The sequence below is a fragment of the Trachemys scripta genome, chromosome 1 (genome assembly GCF_013100865.1).
Source record: "Trachemys scripta elegans isolate TJP31775 chromosome 1, CAS_Tse_1.0, whole genome shotgun sequence".
In the NCBI taxonomy this organism is placed as follows: Eukaryota; Metazoa; Chordata; order Testudines; family Emydidae; genus Trachemys; species Trachemys scripta.
The window spans coordinates 285,957,645-285,979,298 of NC_048298.1; the positions used below are offsets into that span (position 1 = coordinate 285,957,645).

General features: G+C 41.3%; 1 protein-coding gene across 5 annotated transcripts in view; it reads right to left on the minus strand.

Moving 5' to 3' along the window:
- ENOX1 (ecto-NOX disulfide-thiol exchanger 1) overlaps positions 1-21,654 on the minus strand; it is a 497,518-nt gene that overhangs the window by 245,926 nt on the left and 229,938 nt on the right. Inside the window, exon 1 of one of the 5 annotated variants that reach the window (XM_034758428.1) lies at positions 11,299-11,368. The exons of the other annotated variants lie outside the window; for them this stretch is intronic. The gene's annotated coding sequence lies outside the window, so the exon portion shown is untranslated. Of the gene's footprint in view, positions 1-11,298; positions 11,369-21,654 lie in introns of those variants that run through there. 5 annotated transcript variants of the gene reach the window in all.

Genomic DNA, 21,654 nt, shown 5'->3' on the forward strand with positions numbered 1-21,654 from the left:
CTGTGATGTTGATGTGGCATGAAGAATGGTCTGCAGCTGATGTCAGAAACCAGTCTCTTAGAACTGACCCAACCATGCGTTTGCCCTGCTTTTATTTGCCACAGCACTCACAGGCCCTTCTGAACCAATTTTGAAGAGGCCAGTATCAATGTGCAGCTAGACGTCACACCTGGGGCCAATGAGAGGCTCTCGCATGCAGCTGTGACCAAAGACAGAATGTTTCACATCACTGATGGTTGATGGTGATCTGACGGCTCTGCACTTTGGTGATGAGGCTGCTGCAAATTGGGTTGGAAAGCTCCGCATCCAGTAAGAAGTTATTATGTGTAAGTCAATGATTTACTCAAGTAGAAAACTCAAACAGATATTCATGCTAATAAGACTGCATGTGTTAGTGTCAAATGGTATACTGTTCTTGCTCCATGGAATGCAAGTAATCCGTCTTAAAAATGTACACAATAAACAATAATTGTAATTAATCAAAAAAGCACATAAATATGTTGGAACAATCTGTTCCAGCTGTAGAGATTTGACAGTACTTGCGGGAGATGAATTTATTATAAAATAGATGTTTCCATTAAGATAGTCAATGGTAATACTAATTGAAAGGTAAACCAATAAACATTTACATGAAATACTATAGAGCAAAGAGAATCCACACACAAGCTGCTTGATCATACTTTGAACAATGTGTTCCTGCATTTGTGAATACATTGCAAAAACTTGTACAATGTGTTTTGTTGTTAGGGCTTGACCAAAGTATTCTGAAGACTATGAGGTGACAACCACCAACTTAATGGATTTTGGATCAGGTCCCTAAGAAGTACATGCAGTTGCTTCAAGGCTCTTTAAGTGAAAGGTCTGTTGTCTTAGACATGTAGAAATAGATTGCTTAAAACTCAGTCCTTACATTTAGATAGATTTACTGGAAACAAATGAAAAGCAGCACACACACACGTATATCTGTAATATTTACAATATAGAAATGTTTAAAAATACTATGAATCATGTTCATTTTACTCCAAATACATCCTGTAACTATTACATCTTACTGGAGTTTAAATAGTGGTAACAGCAATTAACACTAATATAGCAACATACATTTTTAAAGTGTGGTAACATTAATTTCCATGATATCACTGTATGATACATATATTGACCATATGCTGTGGCCCTTATAGAGATGTGATAGTATAACCCATGTGCCTACTAGGGAGATATCTCTTTAAGAGACCCATTATGGGGAGGTAAGAATAAATTGTGTCTGGGTCATTGTTGCTAGGCAGCTTAATCACTCCACATCCAGAAGCTTCTGGAATTGGATGTGGTAGTTATGAGTCTGCTCCAACAGGTTCCCTATTGGGACTCCATGAGGGCAAGCAGTCAGAGCAGCTGCTTTACAAAGGGCCATGTGTCCTGTGTTGGGAGAAGGAGAGCCCAGGAGCAGAAAGCAGGCTGTTGTCCCTAACTCTGAAGCATTTTGCAGCATAGTGTTAACCCTCTAACGGGAGCATGGGCAATGGTAATTATAGCAAGGGGAAATTGGGAGGGAAAAATAACTTCTTCTATTTTAATTGTATGCTTTGAATGTTGTTTGATTTTAGCCAAACTGTTCTAGTTAAATTGTCTCAACTAGTCTGATTCACCAACTTTTCTTTAAATGTAGCAATGGGGAAAGAGTCATTTATATTTTGCTATTCTCAGTTTTGTATTTTCTTGTAACAGGGTTTTCTTTAAATCTGTACACTTCACTAAGGCTAGGTCCACACTACCCACCTGATTTGGCGGGTAGAGATCGATGTTATGGGATCGATTTATCGCGTCTCATCTGGACGCGATAATCGATCCCAGAAGCGCTCCCCTGTCGACTGCGGAACTCCTGCTCGCTGAGAGGAGGAAGCGCTGTCGACGGGGGAGCTTGCCTGTGCCGCATGGACCCGCAGTAAGTAAACTTAGTTCAATCTAGGAAATGTCGACTTCAGCTATGCTATTCTCGTAGCTGAAGTTGCGTTTCCTAGATCGATCCCCCACCCCAGTGTGGACCAGCCCTAAGTGATTGGTTACCAGGGGTAGGCAACCTATGGCACGCATGCCAAAGGCAGCACGCGAGCTGATTTTCAGTGGCACGCACACTGCCCGGGTCCTGGCCACTGGTCTGGGGGACTCTGCATTTTAATTTAATTTTAAATGAAGCTTCTTAAACATTTTAAAAACCTTATTTACTTTACATACAACAATAGTTTAGTTATATATTATAGACTTATAGAAAGAGACCTTCTAAAAACATTAAAATGTATTACTGGCATGCGAAACCTTAAATCAGAGTGAATAAATGAATACTCGGCACCCCACTTCTGAAAGGTTGCCGACCCCTGGGTTAATCAGTCAGCTGACTGGCTAACAGTGATTTCAGCAGAGGAAGTCTGCATGGATTCCAACTGAAGATTCCTACAAGCAAGTGGAGGGAAGATGTTTTAGACTCAGCAGACAGTATAGATTTGGTGATCAAAGACTCTTAACTGAGACTGAGGTGAACCAAACCTAAGATTTTGGGAACTCCCAGTTTCTTCTCACTGTATTTCTGTGGGGACTGAACTGTGCAGATTTTAATTTGTTTTCTTTATTTATGTTTATGTATAACTGTGACGATAATGTCTGTGGATTATAAAATAGCCATGTTATGATTATTTGTTTCTTTATTGTAAGATTTTTATGAAGTTATTTAATTAAATTCATTTTAGTTCTTTTGGGGACTTGAATATGGGGAGGTTGACCCTGTGCAATCCTTGCTGAAAATCCTTAGAGACTGAACTCTGGGTCTCCAGCTACTTTCTATGGGAGTCGGGTTTTTTAGGCACTGGAGAAGGGCAATGAAGTGAATTCTAGCCCACCCAAAGGTAACAATAGATTTGCAGTGTGAGTCTGGCGTTTTGGTTTGGGCCTATTTACAACTAAGGGCCAGGCAATGACTTCAATGAGCCAAGATTTAACTCTAGCTTCTAAAACTTTTGCCCATATTGAGTAGTAACTTCTGTAAGAGTAGTCCTGTTATGATCAACGGGACTTCCTGAGGATCAGTGTACTACTCAGTATGAATCAGAGTATTAGGATCGGGCCCTACATGACATATCCCGGCTCACACAAATGAGTAGAAGAGCAAGGATTAGAAAACAGAAGTTCCTGGCTCCCAGCCCGATGCTCAAGCTCCTAGACCATTCTCTCTGCTCTCTCCCTCTCTTTGTCATAAGCCAAGCATAGCTATGGCATTTCTGTTAGCTAAGTCCTGCTAGGCCAAACCTGCCAACAGTACCATTCTTTATAACATGGTATACAAACAATAGGACAAGTAAATAACCATCTGCTTTTTAATACATTTTCATACTTTAATGCTCTTGCTTCCCCCCCACCCTTTTGCCATTTTTAGAACTGGGATTGTTGCCTATAATATATTTGTATAGCTGAACTGAAAGTCAGCTATATTTTCTGCAAATTAAAAAACACCAAGCAAGCAAACAGCACAATAATGTTCTTCTACCCAGATTCTTCCCTTTTTATCTGCAGGACTAGGGTTGCTATCTTTCTAATTTCTGAAAACTGAACTCCCTACCTAGGGTGACCAGATAGCAAGTGTGAAAAATTAGGGCAGAGGGTGGGGGTAATAGGCACCTATAAGACAAAGCCCCAAATATCGGGACTGTCCCTATAAAATGGGAACATCTGGTCCTCCTACCCCACCTCTTCGCCCCAAAAACCCCACCCTGTGCCGCCTCTTCCCTCAAAACCCCATCCCCTGCTCGCTCCCTCCCCACCATCGCTCACTGCTCTCCCCCTTCCTTGTTGCTTGATCCTCTCTACCTCTCTCCCCTGAAGCTGGGCTTCCTCTGCTCCAGGGCTGGGATGGAGCCTGCTGTCTGCCTGCCCATGGGAGGCAGGTAGGAGGTGGTCCCAGCTAAGTAGGAGCTGGAGTGGGTTGATGACCTGGTGCCTCCCCTCCCCCGGTCTGCCTGCAGTACATCTGACTGGACACTGCCAGGTCCCCTTTTCAACCAGACTTTCTGGTCAAAAACTGGATACCTGGCAATCCTATGAGTAACACCTCTGCTGGCACATTTTGGTACTAACTTTAAGTTAAGCAAGCATTTTAAAGTAGCTGAGCCAAGTTCTCTCTCTTAATGAGACAATATGTCAGCACATCCTCTCTGGAAAGGATAAAATATTTATAATGATTAATATAAACAGCATTACAGATAAAGCATTTCATGAACCCCAGAATGGATTAAAGTTTAAAGTAATATCTAATAGTTTTTTCTACTTTGGGGTCTAGAGGGCTGTATGAAGTGTCTTGTGTCATCTTAAAAATGAATATTTAAATATATTACTATAAAATTTACATTGAGAACTAGCCTGAAGTGGAAGTGAAATGTACCCTACATTCAAAATATAAATTTTAAAAAAGTCAGAATTTGCACGAAAATGTAATGCTGGTCTGATCTCAGCAGAAACTGTTGGGGTATCCTCAGATTCATTTTTTACTTTATGTACAAAAGCAGCAATAACCCGTATGGGTTAAATGCTAATAATTTTATGCCCAGTTGTTCTATGTTGTCTGTACATTCCATTGCTGTTTTCTAACAAATTGTGTGTTTGTGTGTAACAGTTGTGTGTGGGGTTTTTTGGTTTCTTTGTTTTTGCTTTTTAGACTTCCATTGGGCATGATTAAGGCTACGTTTTAGTCACGGGTATTTTTAGTAAAAGTCTTGGACAGGTCACAGGCCGTAAACAAAAATTCATGAGCCCGTGACCTGTCCATGACTTTTACTAAAAATACCTGCCGCGACTAAAACTTCGGCAGGGGTCCACTGGTGCTCTGGGGGGGGGGCAGGGTTGGGATCCACCGGGGCTCTGAGGGGGTGGGATGGGGGGGCCGTGGGTGCTGGGTGGGCCCCCACTGGTAATAGTGGGGGAGGGCTGGCAGGGGTTTCCTACCCGGCTCTGTGTCCTTGCAGCTCCTAGGCGGTGGACCGGCCAGGGCAGGGGCTCCGCTACTCCTGCAACAAGCACCGGCTGCTGCAGCTCCCATTGGCTGGGAACCACAGCCAATGGGAGCTGTGGGGGGTGGGGCCTGTGGGGGCGCCATGCCAGTGGGAGCTGGGGAGCCCCCCATCCCGAGGTAAATGCACCCCACATCCTCCCATCCTCCTGCGCCTAGTCCTGAGCCACCTCCCACACACCCAAACTGCTGCTGCTGGCCCGGGGCTGCCCAGCTTGGGCAGCCCATGAGCCAGCACCAGCTGCTGCAGAAGTCACGGAGAGTCATGTGACCTCCATGACAGACTCGTAGCCTAAGGCATGATTGCCACCTTAGAATAGCTGTAAGTCAAAGGCCATTGAAAGTCTCACCACTGTCACTGTAAGGTCATGAAATTTGTCATTGAAGCTGAGAGCAAGACTAGGTCTTTTCAAGTGTAGCAGAATCAACTTGAATGTATGAAAAATATGGGTGTCGATTAATTACAGTTAACTCAAGCGATTAACTAAAAAAATTAATCACGATTAATCACAGTTTTAATCGCACTGCTAAACAACAGAATACCAATTGAAATTTATTAAATATTTTGGATTTTTTCTACATTTTCATATATATTGTATTTTGTGTTGTATTTGAAATCAAAGTGTATATTATTCTTGATTACAAATATTTGCACCGTAAAAGATAAACAAAAGAAATAGTATTTTTCAATTCACCTCATACAAGTACAGTAGTGCAATCTCTGTGTAGTGAATTTGCAACTTATAAATGTAGATTTTTTTTACATAACTGCACTCAAAAACAAAACAACGTAAAACTTCAGAGCCTACAAGTCCACTCAGTCCTACTTCTTGTTCAGCCAATCGATAAGACAAACAAGTTTGTTTACATTTACAGGAGGTAATGCTGCCCTCTTCTTATTTACAATGTCACCAGAAAGGGAGAACAGGCATTTGCATGGCACTTTTGTAGCCAGCATTGCAAGGTATTTACATACCAGATATGCTAAACATTCGTATGCCCCTTTATGCTTCAGCCACCATTCCAAAGCAGATGCTTCCATGCTGATGACACGCGTTAAAAAAATAATGCGTTCATTAAATTTGTGACTGAACTCCTTGGGGGGAGAATTGTATGTCCCCTGCTCTGTTTTACCTGCATTCTGCCATATATTTCACATTATAGCAGTCTCGAATGATGACCCAGCACTTGTTCCTTTTAAGAACACTTTCACTGCAGATTCAACAAAACGCAAAGAAGGTACCGATGTGAGATCTCTAAAGATAGCTATAGCACTCGACCCAAGGTTTAAGAATCTGAAGTGCCTTCCAAAATCTGAGAGGGTCGAGGTGTGGAACATGCTTTCAAAAGTCTTAAAAGAGCAACAGTCCAATGAGGAAACAACAGAATCCGAACCACCAAAAAAGAAAACCAACCTTTTGCTGGTGGCATCTGACTCAGATAATGAAAATGAACATGCGTCCTAGGACTGATTGTTTTGGCTGAGTTATAACAGCTAGGATGTCTCTGGTATACAAGGCCAACTTGTGTACCATGCAACTCTGAAGGGTGATAAAAGAGAAGAATGTCTAAATGATCTCAGAGATTCTGCCTGTCCATTAGCGAAGGAAGACAGAAGGCAGAGGATTCTGGAAGCATAGGCACGGGAACTAAGAGTGCGGGGGGAGCTGCAGTACCCCCAGCCCATGCCCAGGGCTCTGCTACTGGCCCCATGCCTGAGGCCACCCAGACGTGCTGGCCACCGCTTCCTGCAGCTCCCATTGGCCGGGAACAGCGAACCGCAGCCACTGGGAGCTGTGGGCGGCCGTGGCTGCAGACAGTCAATGTAAACAAACTGTCTCGCGGCCCGCCAGAGGATTACCCTAGCAGGCCGCAGGTTATTATGGTTATAGCTTACTAAATTAAACATATTTCCAGAAATAATGCACATATGCAAATTCGGAACTTTACACTCCATAGGAGCTTTATTTTCTTAGGTTTATATGATACAATATGAAAAAAAAAAACCACCAACCATTTGCAATAACTGTAAATTACAAGAAGTTTTCTGTAAAAAGCAACAGAGGGTCCTGTGGCACCTTTGAGACTAACAGAACTTCTGTTAGTCTCAAAGGTGCCTCAGGACTCTCTGTTGCTTTTTACAGATTCAGACTAACACGGCTACCCCTCTGATACTTGACAAGAAGTTTTCTGTTTCCATGGGAAGAAATGACACAAGTAGTGAAAGGTGTGCTGGAGATTTTTGTGCCTTATAAACCACAATTGTGTACCCTAGACATTGCTGAAATGTTAAAATGCCATAATATGGATAAAAGCGATCTCTTACTATTGTTAGCAATGGCCAAAAAAGCATTTCTGATGGCATGGACAAACCCAGCAGGACCACAAAGAACTGAATGGCTCAACCTGATCAAAGTAAACCTTATAACAGAGCAAGTTTCAGCAAGAACATCACAGAACTTGGACCAGTTTGAAAAGAAATGGGAAACAGTGAATTATTTCAAAATAAATAATAGACTTATCCCTACCATATGGTTTTGTGTCTGTAACAATAATATGCTACCTTACTTAGATTGATAGGTTATTGAAAACAAAAGGAAAGCATTATGTAATATTTACAATGAAAATTTAAAAAAATAAAACCACATTTTATGTATAAAAGGCTTTTCTCTAGCAGTACTTTTCTTTTTTAAAAAAACCCCACTGCTGTAAAAAAAACCCTGACCTTTCATACATCTATTGTTTTCATAATTTTATCAAATCAAACAAATACAGTTTTTGTAATGATAGATAATACATCTTATTCCTCACTGAAGTCTGTTTTTTCATGAGCCCCAGTGTGGGTTTTTTTTATATTAGGTGAAAATTCAAATAATAAGCTAGAAATAAATCCTAAAGTAGTGAAACCTAGAAAGAGATTTTATTTATAATTTTAAACGGAAGGTAAATCTTAAGAACCTGTGCCAAAATAGACACTTCATAAAGACATTTTATGGAGTGTAACTTTTTAAAAAGCATATGTATATACGATTAAGCAGGAATATAACATGGTTAAGTAGTGTATATGGTATGTTTTGGGGGGTTTTCCTTCTATATTTTAACATATTGAAGACCATTTGGTTTCTCAGCTGAAATGGTCCTATTAGCTTTTATATCTTAATCATTTAGAAGAGTAGCTTCGGAAATGTTCAAAGACTGTGTTTAGGAAGCATTATTTGCCTACAACAGTCATGGAATACTAAGCAGATTTACAGCCTTGTACATAAGTTATCCTTGCTAATCTTTATTTAAAAGTAAATTTAGGCTGAAACAATGGCTCAGCAGCCTTTAATGTTCTATGCCGTTAGATACACACCACCTGTGATTCTCGGCTAACATTTCTGCTGTCAAATGATACATTTTTGGGATCTCAATTCAGCTAGTATTTGGAAAGAAATGGGGGAAGGGAAGGAGGCAGGCAGCCCAAAAGTTTTCAATAGTCCTCTGAAGAGCAATAACACTTCTTGATACCTAGCTGGCTTCTATGCTGAACTCAGCAACAGAAAGAGCAAGAGAACCTGAACTGAGAATACTTAACATGGATTTTGTACAGAAATGACTCTCTTGTTGACAGTGGTACATAATGCATGTACTAATGGGTATATTTTCAAAACAACCAGGGAACTACCCTGCTAAAAGTGTAAAACTCTTTGAAAATGTATGGATAGCTAATACTTAAATGCTTTTTCTGTATTGTTTTCCATCACAATTCCTCTGCACAGGAAGAGTAAATATGAACCAAATTCTATCTACCTGGCGCCAAATGTGCATAACTGGCAAATATGGGTTTTTTTATATACCAACAGGAATGGTATATAAATTATAGCATAATCTGCCTATTAGGTCACCACAGCTCCGTGTATATATAAGATTAGAGGTAGAGTTTCCAAAATCCATATTTCTATAAAAATGGTTATTATTATACCAGAAGGAAGTTAATGCCCACTATATTCTAGGTGCTTTCTAAATATTTGTTTCTCTGTCATATGTATACTGGTTCCTTCATTGGGCCAAATTCAAAACAGCAGCATAACAACAGAGATATATTTGACCTATTTTGTCTTCTGCATACAGGTCCATCATCATATTTCACCACATTTAAAGTGTGGTCTACTTTTTAAAAAAGGCACCATCTTATTCATGGACTCACTCCCTGTATACATTCAGTCAGATTTCCTGACTTTAATGTCAAAAGTTTTGGGGGGTTTCCCTGTTTTGTTTTGTTATTTTAAACTTAATATTTGTGTTTGTTTTACTGCTTGTTAGCATCATAAAGGTAACACATCTAAGGGTCTGTCTTTACTGCAGAGTTAGTGGGGGCTCTTATAGAGGTGGTTGCCCCTATTCCCGCTTCCATCCCCATACCAAACCCTCCCATTGGAGTTAAATGATGCCTTCTATCTGAGCTAGCTGGCTGCTAGTTAGCATGCTAAAAACCCAGGTGCTGCTTTCATTTGGACTGGTAACCCCCACTTTGCAGTGTGAACACAGGCCAAATCACTCAGTGCTGACAGTCTTCCAATGATTTCTCACAATTTCACGGGGCCCCCAGGACAGACAAGTTCCCCCACAATTCACTGGGAAAGAATCAGAGTGGCTCAGCTTATTGCAGCACAAAGAAATTCAGGATACACCTCCAGAAGTCCTACTGGCTCACATGAGTGAGTGAAGCACCAGTGGCTGCTCACACCTGGCTTAGACTAAGCCAGGTGCTCAGGCATCCCCAAGTAAACACTGAAGTGAAGTTATACCCTAATGCTGTGTCTACATTATGAACTCGGGACCTGATATAAATAGCAGTGTAGCCACAGTTGCACAGGCAGTGGAGGCATGGTTGAGCCATGTCCAGTACATACATACAGGTTTCAGGCGGGTTTGTACACGGCATGACTTAGCCGCACGTCTGCTGCTGCTGCCGGTGCTACCATGGCTACACTGCTATTTATACTCATGCTAGCTCATCAAGCTACCAGTATGTGGGAATCACACCTCTAGCTCGGAGTATAGACATAACCTAAGGGAGTAAGAGTTGCCAATTCTATTCCTTCATGTACAGCAATAAAAAAATATTTACCTACATTCCAAACAGTTACCTCTTTTCAAATCCATTGACAGCAATCGAAATTCACAGGTGTCACTGAGGGCATAACTGTAAGACAACGGGGTTGCACAGGTGTAAAGGAGACTGAATTTAGCCTGCAGTACCTTTATGTTGGTGATGATGAACAAGATGGGAAAAAAAGAGTGCTCTCTCTCAGATCCCAAACTGAGTTTGCAGGGCTGGTAGTTAGTGTAGAGCGTAACATCTTTTCATTTCTAAACGAAGCATTCGATATGAAAATCATTGAGACATTAACCAGGAAGCTCACAGTGGCATTTTTACAAAGTCACCTTTCAGAGCGCAACTATGCTTAAAAAAAAGCCCTCCACAATTGATCATTTATCTTCGTTTTAAATAAACTCCTGCTCAAATACAGGAAGAGGAATATTCTCCTCACACTTAGGCAAAATCATGAGAAAACAGATGCCCTTTCCACTGTGGGTCAACAATCTTGGTCTCCGGCAAGCCAGTGAAGCAACGCAATTCTGATACCAAAGGCCCTTCCCACAATAACATCCTGTCTCCAGCTGCTAGATGTTCAAATCTCAGGTCTGCTAGCACCTCCAGCTGATTCAACAGTTGTGATTGTGCATAGGGAAATAAAGGCCATCTCTAAAGTAGCCTGGGCACAAACCATTTAGGCCTTTACAAATCAACTCCCACACTTTGAATTGCACTTGAAAACAAATCAAAAGCCAGTATAGAGTTTGGAGAACAGATCTAATATGTCCTCTGCGACTGACACTACCTGAAACAAACATTCAGTTAATGTTAATAATATTATCAGTCACATCCATGACTGATGTGAAGAGCAGGCTCCCACTAGCTATTCCCTTCAAAGATGTGTTGATTGATTTATTCTGGACAAATACAAGATATTACAAATACTATAGAACAAATATCCTGAAATCTCGGTACAGGATCCTACATAAAATACCTTTATAGTTTTTAACACTAGAAACTTGGTCTCTGCATCACATATTCATTTATGTCTTTGATCATGTAATATATACATATTCAGACATCCATTGCTATAAAAGCCAAACCTTTGTCCTGTCAACTAGCATTTGATGGACCTCACATAAGCTGAGCCAGAAGTGATACATACCACTGAGGGAAGGGAAGTCTTGAACTCAGAACCGGAGTCCCATTTGACTCACTCACAAACCACTGACCTATAAATAAAAGAGATACTATGTACAAAATGTGAACAATTGGGTTTGACATACCGTATGTTATCACATGCCAGAGGTGTCTGCATGGGGGAGAAAGAATTACATGAAAAGGAAATTGTGTGTGACAATTTCCCTTCATGCCAGACAAGTGACAGGATGCCATCAGTCTTTTTACACTGTATCTGAACTATTGGCATTACATCTTGCACTGAATACTTTGAAACAGCTGTGACTATGGCTCCAATCCTGCAAGCACTTGAGCACATGCAAAACTTCACTCATTCAAGCAGTCCAAAGTCATTGGAACAACTTATATGAGTAAAGTTACACACAAGCTTATGAGTTTGCAGGATGGATCACAGCCTATTTTGCTGTCTGTTGTGATGTTTTGTATTGCTGTGTTCAGTTATTCATTCGCAATAGATGTCATAAGGCTTGGATCAACTGCTAGAGTTTCAGTGTGTGTTGCTGTGTAGTCACAGACATGTATTACACTTACAGTACCAGTTACTTTCCATTTCACTTCATATCTATGCAGAGTCAGGGGCACAGATTCTTCCAGGAAGGATAAGCATTACTTAGGAGGCAGTTGTGGTAGAAAATCACTATGGCACTAGCAATGTTCATGTTTGTTCATAAAATGCACATTTCTAAATTAAACCATGCCTTTCTTTTTGCAGAACATGCACTCTCCACCTGCAGACCATGGTAACCACAATGCAGATGGAAGAATAAAAGCAAATATTGCTGAGCATATTTTATTTTCCTTCCTTCCTCTCCGTGGGAGGAAGGAGACACAGTCCTCTTCCTTTCCTGAGGAAGAGCAGTTTTCTTGATGAGAAATGGGTTCCCTTTATCCTAAGTTCCTGCAGTTTTCTTTCACTCCTCCTCTTGCCACTCTGAGGGGTTTGCTCTATACTCAGCTTGAGACAATTCCAGGATCCCACAAAAGGGCAGCCTTCCAGATACAAATCTACCCATCATTTAGTTTTTTGCTTTTTAACCAACTCAGTGATTGTTTTTTCCCCTCAGATCGTTTTATTTAGTTTATTTCTTTTGATATTGTTCTGGGTATTGGTGATTGCACTGTGTGCTTACTGCAGTTTTCTTTCATTAAGCACATGTTTAATGAACATTTTCAAATTAACAGAATAAATGTAGTGACATAGCTGAACTACTTGCAACCGTTTGCCCTCAATTTACACTGTCACCAAATAGACACTGTGTCACCATTAGCAATACCATGATTGTTGTTCTTTGCTCTTCATCAGCAAAAATATCATTCACCTAACCCCCTGCCTTATTAAATACGCCGTCTTCTTGTCCAAACATACTAACTACATTGCAAAGGATGAGCTGTCTATGTACTAACTCAGGAAGTCATTTGGTAAAATTAACATTTAGAAGCAGGCACCACTGGTTATTTCACACATTATTAACTTATATTACAGTTCAAATAAGCTTACAGCTGGCAAAAAGAAGTCTCTTCTGTAAAGTGATCTCAAACATAATAGGCTTAATCAGAGATAAATTAAATTAGGCAGTCATGCATACTACAGCATATTAGCACTGAGTAGTTATTAAATACGTTTTCTGTTATCAGTTGTGTGAGCAATACTATAGGCAAACAAACTACACCAGAGACCAGTAAATAAAGTTTATGTTTGGGAAGCTACATGCTTCACATTTCCCATTCTTTTATCAAAATGTTACATCATCTTTACTACTAATACTGGCACAAAGTTAAGTCCCAGTAAATGCTTCAATTTCACTCCCAGGCAATTAGCCAAAAGCAAAGCAAAAAGATCTAATGACTACCTAGACAGCAGATGTTCAATGTGGTTTTGTGTTTCTGAAGGGAACCTTTTTAATGGCAATTTTCAAAATAATGAATGAATGAGTCATTACCGGTATACTATTGACAAAGTGTAGGCAAGCAACATTTTTATTTGTTATGAAATTAAGCTATATATTTAGGGCTTTTCAAAGTGTATATTTTCTCCTAGACATCTCAGTACAACAGTTTGTAAAATGTCTTTTAGTTATGTGTAAACACAGAAAAACAAATCACAGTTTTCTTTGATTTTATAAGCCTTACTACTAATGCTGTGATATGACCCAAGCAGTATTATCTTCATGTTCACCTAAGAACTCTTATGTGAAATAGAATGAGACATGAAATCATTCACACCCGTTTTACAAGAATCGTTTCCTTTGTGATAGGATTCTGGCTCCATACCTTGTTATTTCAGAAAGCTATCAGTACTGTATTCAGTAACTTACTGAGCATGACCCAAAAGTCTGTAGAACACACCTGACATTCTGTTATACTCTGAACATTTAAAATTCAATATAAGGTGACAAGAACATTAAGCTGCCCATCGAGCAAAATGTGAAACTAATCAGTATCTGTTCTGAGCCACAGGTACAATAATTGGAAAATTAAAGTGCCTGTGAACTGATAGGCTAGCTGCATCAAAGTGCAACACCTTGAAATGATTAATGAAGACAAATGTATGCAACTATTTCTATTGACAAGTATTTCAGACAATTGCAGACTAAAAGAATAACATTATAGTTCCTATTTATTCTCCTGTAAAGCTCACACTTTCCAGGATTGCCTATTAGGAAATTTATAAATACACACCAGTTAAAAACAGTTTAATTGCGGGCTTGTCTTGCTTGATGGAATATAAAAAATTGGTGCCTTTCTACATCAGCTGCTAAACACAGGCTGTACCAAATGTAGGGTGTGACAGTTAGGATCAACATTAGGCCCCTCTCCTGAAAATGTGAAGGTGACCTGTAAAAGTAAAGTAACCTTACTAATGTGTGGGGAAGGTCCTCTGCAGGCTATTGAAGAAATCCATTCAATACAATATTACTTCAAAATGTATTTTTCTTCTTTAATTGTCATATTATGTCCATCACCGAGGTGGCCAATTCACTCTCGCTCTGATGTAATGTCCTCATATGTACCACCCTGAGGCCAGGTCTATGCTACAGACCTATAACTATGGGCTTGTCTCCACTTACCAGGGGGCTGATGCACGGCAATCGATCCACCAGGGATGGACTTAGCGGGGCTAGTGAAGACCCGCTAAATCGACCATTGATCGCTCTCCCATCGACTCCGGTAGTCCACCAGAACGAGAAGTGTAAAGTAAGTCGATGGGAGTGTTTCTCTCGTTGACCCAGCACAGTGTAGACACTGCAATAAGTCGACCTAAGGTATGTTGACTCCAGCTATGTTATTCACCTAGCTGGAGTTGCGTAACATAGGTCGACTTAGCCTTGTAGTGTAGACCTGCCCTATGTCACTCAGGGGTGTGAAACATCCCCAAGCAACGTAGTTATACTGACCTAACCTCCTGTGTAGACAGTGCTGTGTTGATGGGAGAGCATCTCCTGTCGATGTAGCTATCGCCTCTTGGCGAGGTGGATTAACTATGCCAATGGTAGGCAACCTGCAGCTATCATTGGACAGGAACGGCAAACCACGGACACTGGGAGCTGTGAGGGGTCGTGCCCGTGGATGGTCAACGTCAGCAAAACGTCTTGTGGCCCGCAATCAGATTACTCTGATGGGCTGCATGAGGCCCGCGGACCGCAGGTTGCCCACCACTACACTGAACTATGATGATGGGAGAAGCTCTCCAGTCCGCATAGTAGTGTTTTCACTAAAGCACTACAGCAGCGCAGCTGCACCACTGTAGCACTGTATGTGAAGACAAGCCCTGAGATACTGCAGCTACCATAAACCTTGCTAGAGCAAGGAGTCAGCCTCTTAGATGGCTTTTCAGTGCTTTTACAAATTATTTCATACCCTTTAGAACAGTGGTTTCCCAAATTTGGAACGCCGCTTTCCCGTGTAGGGAAAGCCCCTGGCGGGACAGACCAGTTTGTTTACCTGCTGCGTCCGCAGGTCTGGCCAATCGCAGCTTCCACTGGCTGCGGTTCGCTGCTCCAGGCCAATGGGAGCTGCTGGAAGCGGCACAGGCTGAGGGACTTACTGACTGCCACTTCCATTGGCCTGGAGCAGCGAACCGCAGCCAGTGGAAGCTGTGATTGGCCGGACCTGCGTAGGTGGCAGGTAAACAAACCATCTCGGCCCGCCAGGGGCTTTCCCTACACAAGCAGCATCCCAAGTTTGGGAAACACTGCTTTAGGACATACGAATAATTTTTAAAGTACTAGAAAAGCACCAAACTACGTATATTTTTAAAAACAGAACATGCTGTACCTGACTAATTAGTGCTCTGGCTCCCTGCTCCAATAGGTTTTTATGATATCTTTTATGTCAAAGCATAGCACATTCTGGAGGTCACACTGACATGGAAGTTAGCCATATGGGAAATGGTTATCAGTGGGACTTGAAAAAACTAAAATATAATTCCACCAGAAAATCCCTATATTAAGAGAATGTAAAGGCTGCATGGTAAGTGCTCAGAAACCAGGAAATGTGACTAACCATTTTGACTTTATCATGCATAAATGTATGCAACTTTAATACACATAGAAATGTGCCCATCCATGCAGTTCCCTGCCCTCCACCATTCTGCATCACCCTTTTCAGATTGAGCATGCCTAATCTGTTTCAGGCAAGACTTCCCCAGGCAAGACTTTTAAGAGAGGCAATAAGGGTAGTTTGCAACACATATGCAAATCTCCATATTTAACTTGTTTATTTCTTTTTCCATTAATGCTAGTGTTTTTGATGAAAATGCACTTATAATGCAGTTGTCTGACTGTAGGATGTTATCACATATTAAAGTGCCTATCCTTTTCAGTTTGAGTCACAGGCCTCATCTATAATGTTACACTCTGAAAAAATAGGATAATTAAAAATGATTCAGACATTTTAAAATCAGATTAAAACATAGAACATGACAGTAAAATGCCTCTGTGTAGATACAGATCCATTTGCTACTTGTGTTTAGTCACAATGGGAAAGAGAGGAAAGACGGTCTTGTGCCTAAAGCAGAGAACTAGGAGCGTCAGGAGATCTGGTTGTAATCCGTAGCTCCGTCACAGACTTTGTGAGACACCTTGGGCAAGCCACTGATGAAAAGCATGTCATAAGTGTCCACTAATTCTGCAAACCTCAGTATATGGGGGTGAGGGGGCAGCGAGCAACGTGAGACACCAAGGGCTGGATTTTCACATTTCCTCAGCACCCAAGTCAGTGGGAGCTGTGGGTGGGATCTCAGTGTCGTGAATCAGTCCTAAGTCAGCAAACAAACCAGGTTAAGTAAAAGCATGAAGGAAAAGAAGGAAAACCTGCAGGTGGCTTCAGGCCTGGTATGGGCCTCTCTTACTTCAGAGGGCCTTGGAACTATCACAATCACCCCAGAGTTCTCTGGGTGGGTCTCCGATATAAGTCTCTTTCCCCTTCTTAACCCAGGGGATTAGTGTTCTCCTTTCTGCGAGGGCAAAGGCTCTGTTTGCTGTCAGACCTCTCTGAGAGCTGGGATGCTCAACAGCCTGTTTCCTTCCCATCTGAATAGAGATCCCACTGTTTAACACCTCCTCCAATCTGGCATTATTTGCAGGTGCAGACAGGCGAGGTTGCACTGGACCAAAGCAGCTCCTTAACTCCCTCCACACTGATGCGGGGTGTGTACACCCTGTCACACTCAGCACTTCTGAAAATCAGGCCTTCGGTGTCTCAAGTGGGATTCCCATAAAATTGAGGCACCCATAATTAGTGAACATCAGTATTCCCTCTAGGGATCCTCCGATCCCATCCTCTCCCCCAGACTTATCCCACTCCTCCCTTTCCCTGGCTTTTGTGGGAGATTTTTTTTTATAAATGTGGGACTCCACTCGTTCCTTTAGTGGCTATTGGTGCTGGTGGTCCTGGGGAGGTGGGAGAGGCCTCCCCCCTTTCCCCAGTTGTTCCTGCTCTCTCCCATCCTGTGGGGAGGCGGAAAGGGGCTCCAAGCCTCTCTTTTCTCCAGCCACTCCAATTGATTATCACCCTGAGTGGTGGGAAAGGGCTCTGAGCTTTCCCCTTCCTGCTCCAGCAATCTTAGCTCTTTGAGGTGGAGGGGGCTCAAGGGAACCCATTCTTTAGCTGTTGCATGTGGTGTATCAGCTCTTGCTAGGGTGGGGAGGAAGTTTCTGTGGGACTACCCCTTTCCCTGATGTCGAAAATGAAAGCAGTGATCGTGATAGTGATGAGTGACCGAAAAAAAATCTCTCTCTCTCTCTCAACACACACATATACAAACACACACACACACGCACACAGACTCACGTGCAGGATGGAGAGAGGAAAATAGAAGGCTGAAAAGAGAGAGAATTAGTGGTGGACAGAAGGTAATGATGAATATGGGATATGGAAAGAATGAGCAGGAAGACTTCTGCAAGGGGAGGTACCGGAAAGAGGGAATGAGTGAATGAAGGGGATGATGAAACAAGAAAGACAGAGTAAAAATGGGGAGGAAGGGAGGGAATGGCAGTGGAAGAGCTGTGTTCATAGGCTGTTAACTTGAGCTCCATCAGTCAGTTGTTCCACTCACATAAAAATGAAGGAAGGAAGACCGATGGGCATTTTTTAAAGCATTGGGCTTAATCGCTCTCTGTGCCTGAGTTTCCTCATCCTTAAATTGTAATAGTTCTACTTACCAGTCTGGGAGAGAAATGGTGAAGCTTAGTATATATAAGGTGCTCTATAAGTAAAAAAATATTATTACATGAGACTGAAACTAAGTTATTTCTTTTAAAACTCTATTTTAGGGAAAAAATACAATTGCTTTAATTCATGATCATGCCAGAATTATTCTCCATTAGATTTAGGACACCTGAAAAATAACTCTCCGCCCCCCTCCTCAAAAATAAATAATAATAATAATAAAAACCTGTCCCTCCACCAGGGGCACACTGTTTAATATACAGTACTATGTGTGTCAAAATCCCTGCTGTGTGAATGGAAAAAATGATCCCGCAAAATAGTGATCCTCAAAACCTTATTCTATCACTTTCAATACCAGCAATCAACAGAGTGAATGAAAAATATAATGGATTTCAAAGCTCTTGACAACCCTGTTGACAGACTTCCCTTTTTATCTTCCCTTTCCCTATTCCCTCTGATACTCTCTCCATCCTTATTTTTAAGACCAGAGCATCATATCCCTGCCTTTCTATAGCAGACTCCTCTCCCTTATCGATATTGTAATCCAAACAACTAGATTTTGATTATCCAATTGACTCATCTCCTCTCCCTTCATCCATCCTCACTCAAACATGCTTTTCTCCAGGTCTGCTCTCTGAATGTAACTCCCCCATTATCCACAAGTGTATAATTGATTTCACCTTGCACATCTTCTCTGTTTCTTTTCTTAGCAAAATCTTAAGGGGGGGTGGGGGAATCTTTACTTCTCTTTCTTCATTTTTTTCTTTACTCTAGGGTGGCATTTATCATCATTGACCATGATTTTTTTTTTCCCTCCGTCACCTGAAGTAGTCTTCAGAACCTTGCACTCCTCATTTCCTTTCTACAGATCTAGCCATTCCTGTTTTATGACTGGCACTCGTCTGCTTCTAGACCTAGGCAGTATAGTATATCCCTGGATACCCCTGGGTAGAGATGGGAAGCATTCTGTGAATTTTGATATGAACAATGCAGGAAAAAAATACTTTATAGACAACAGGCATGGACATTTTATCAGAACTACAATATAAGCTTTCTGTAACCATAGATAAAAAGGAAAGCAGTTTGATGCACATTGGCTATAATGTACATTCAGAATGTTTGTATCACATTTTCACTACCCAAAAAAACAACCAACCCAACCAAAAACAAAACAAAAAACAATTAACCAATACGGTTTTAGTGGGGTTTGAAAGAGCATGAATTTAGAATGAAAAGACTTGTTATACAAATGAGTGAGTTGGTAAATGAATGCACTGATTATGGATACACTTGAAAGGTTAAGGGCTTATCTACACGAGGAAGTTAGTGCACACTAAGCTAGGGTGTGAATTTAAAGTGCACTAGCTACTCCACGCTAACTCTTACTGTGCACTAAAAGTGCCCTCGGGTGGTTTAGCATAGTACACTTCCAAAGTGCATTAAGCTAATGTGCACAGAGGCACCCCTTAGTGAGCAATAAGGGTGCGCGTACACAGCAAAGAAATACCAGCGGCTGGCCCAGGCCAGCCAACTCAGGCTCGCGGGGCTCCGGCTGCAGGGCTGTTTAATTGCTGCGTAGACTTCTGGGCTCAAGCTCGGGGACCCTCCCACCCGAGGGTCCTAGAGTAGAGTTGCCAGTTTTGGTTGGACGTATTCCTGGAGGTTTCATCACACGACATAATCTTTAATTAAAGATTAATCTTTAATTCCTGGAGGGTTGGCAACCCTATCCTAGAGCCTGGGCTCCAGCCTGAGCCCAGAAATCTATGCAGCAATGAAACAGCCCCGCAGCTGAGCCCCCTGAGCCCAAGTCGGCTGGCAGAGGCCAGCTGTGGGTTTTTCTTTGCTGTGCAGACAAACCCAAAGAGTGTCCACATGGGGAATTAGTGCAGAGTAGTTGCTAGTGCACACCAGCTATTGCAGGCTTTTTTCCTGTGTAGACAACCCCTAAATAGTACGATTGTGCTCAACAACACTGATGTAATCAAGGCTGGATTTTCATCATAAACCTTGTTATTCAGTGGTTTAGATTTGGCCTTAAACATTCACTACAAACTAACGCTTGGCACAGAAGACTTCAGCCTGGGAATACTTTCTTGTCACAAACAAATTACATCTGGGCCATTTGTATGTGGCTAGGAGTGCAAAAGACATTTTTAATGCTTCTTAGTGATCTTATAATAGAAAATGGCTTTGACTTAAAAGATTATGAAACTTGGCAAGTGGTAAGTCCATAGAACTGCATACTACAATCACTTTTGGAATTCTGAAGGGGAAAAACAAACATGAATTTGACTTAGCAACTTTATCCCTTTTAAAATACACTTTAATTTCACAAAAGTAAATACAGTCCTTCCTATATCCATGAGACTTTCAAAGTTTTCCAAATTCTCCAACAGAGGTTTAGAACAGAATTTTACACATGGTTTAGCATACTGTATTGATGTGTTCCTGACACACACAGATGAATGGAAGCAATGGTGTCTAAGACTGGTGATCCTGAAAACCTCATACTGCGGTTTCTGCACTCCTAACTGTCAAATCAAGTTACAACCCATGTATAATGGGTTTAAAGAAAAGTTATACTGCGGAATGTCTTCATGTGGTTTCATATTTATTGTCTTTCAATGACTTCATATACAACGTGCTCAGTTTACAAATAAAAAGATTTTTTTCCTCCTAACTTCCAGCTCTGCAAACTCAAACGTGGATCCGAAAATGAGATGGATTTTTCCCCTCCTTACACTTTATCAGCAGCAACAAATCAGGCCATCGTTTACACATCTACTATCCCACTGTCTTCAAGTCTACCCTCAGTGACATCTGTACAACCCATTGCCTTCAGTGCGTTTGCCCAGATGTAACTGCTTGAAATATAGTAAACTACTGCTGGTGCACAAGAAGAACATAAAAATATAAGAACGGCCATACTGGGTGAGACCAAAGGTCCATCTAGCCCAGTATTCTGTCTTCTGACCATGGCCAATGCCAGGTGCCCCAAAGGAAATGAACAGAACAGGTAATTATCAAGTGATCCATCCCGTCGCCCATTCCCAGCTTCTGGCAAACAGAGACAAACAAACAGAGGATGTGGTCATTTGGCTTTAAATCACAAGCTAATATGAGATAAATGGAAACCTTTAAGTTTTTATTTTAAAGTTATGTTTCTCTTCTCCAATAACACATTCCTGTCACATATAGGACATGCATTGCTTCCTTCTTGGTTATTTTATTTTTTAAAAATAAAGAAACAGGGCCTAGCCTTTGTGATTTGTTAAGGAGAGATGGAGTACACACAAGGTAATCAGACTGCAGAACAGTCCCTTTCTTCGTAATGAATTTCCAAGTCCTATGCCATTAAAATTGTAGTACCTTCCATAGCTGGAACTCCTGTTATTATTTATTCCTTTTATTGTGCACACTACTTAGCATGACTCCTAAAAGGTTTGATAGCACAAGGGCAAAGTGGGCTGGATTGAAATGGTTGGTGAAAAGTCAGCAACTTCTGCTTGGACTAGTATGGTAACTATCTTCACTGCTTCAAGGAGATAAGGGACCCCAAAAATATAAGTTATAAGTTGTTTAAGGTGATGAACAGCCCTTGCCTGGATTCTGGGTCCTATTTTCACACCTCTAACTGCAGCAAAAAGAA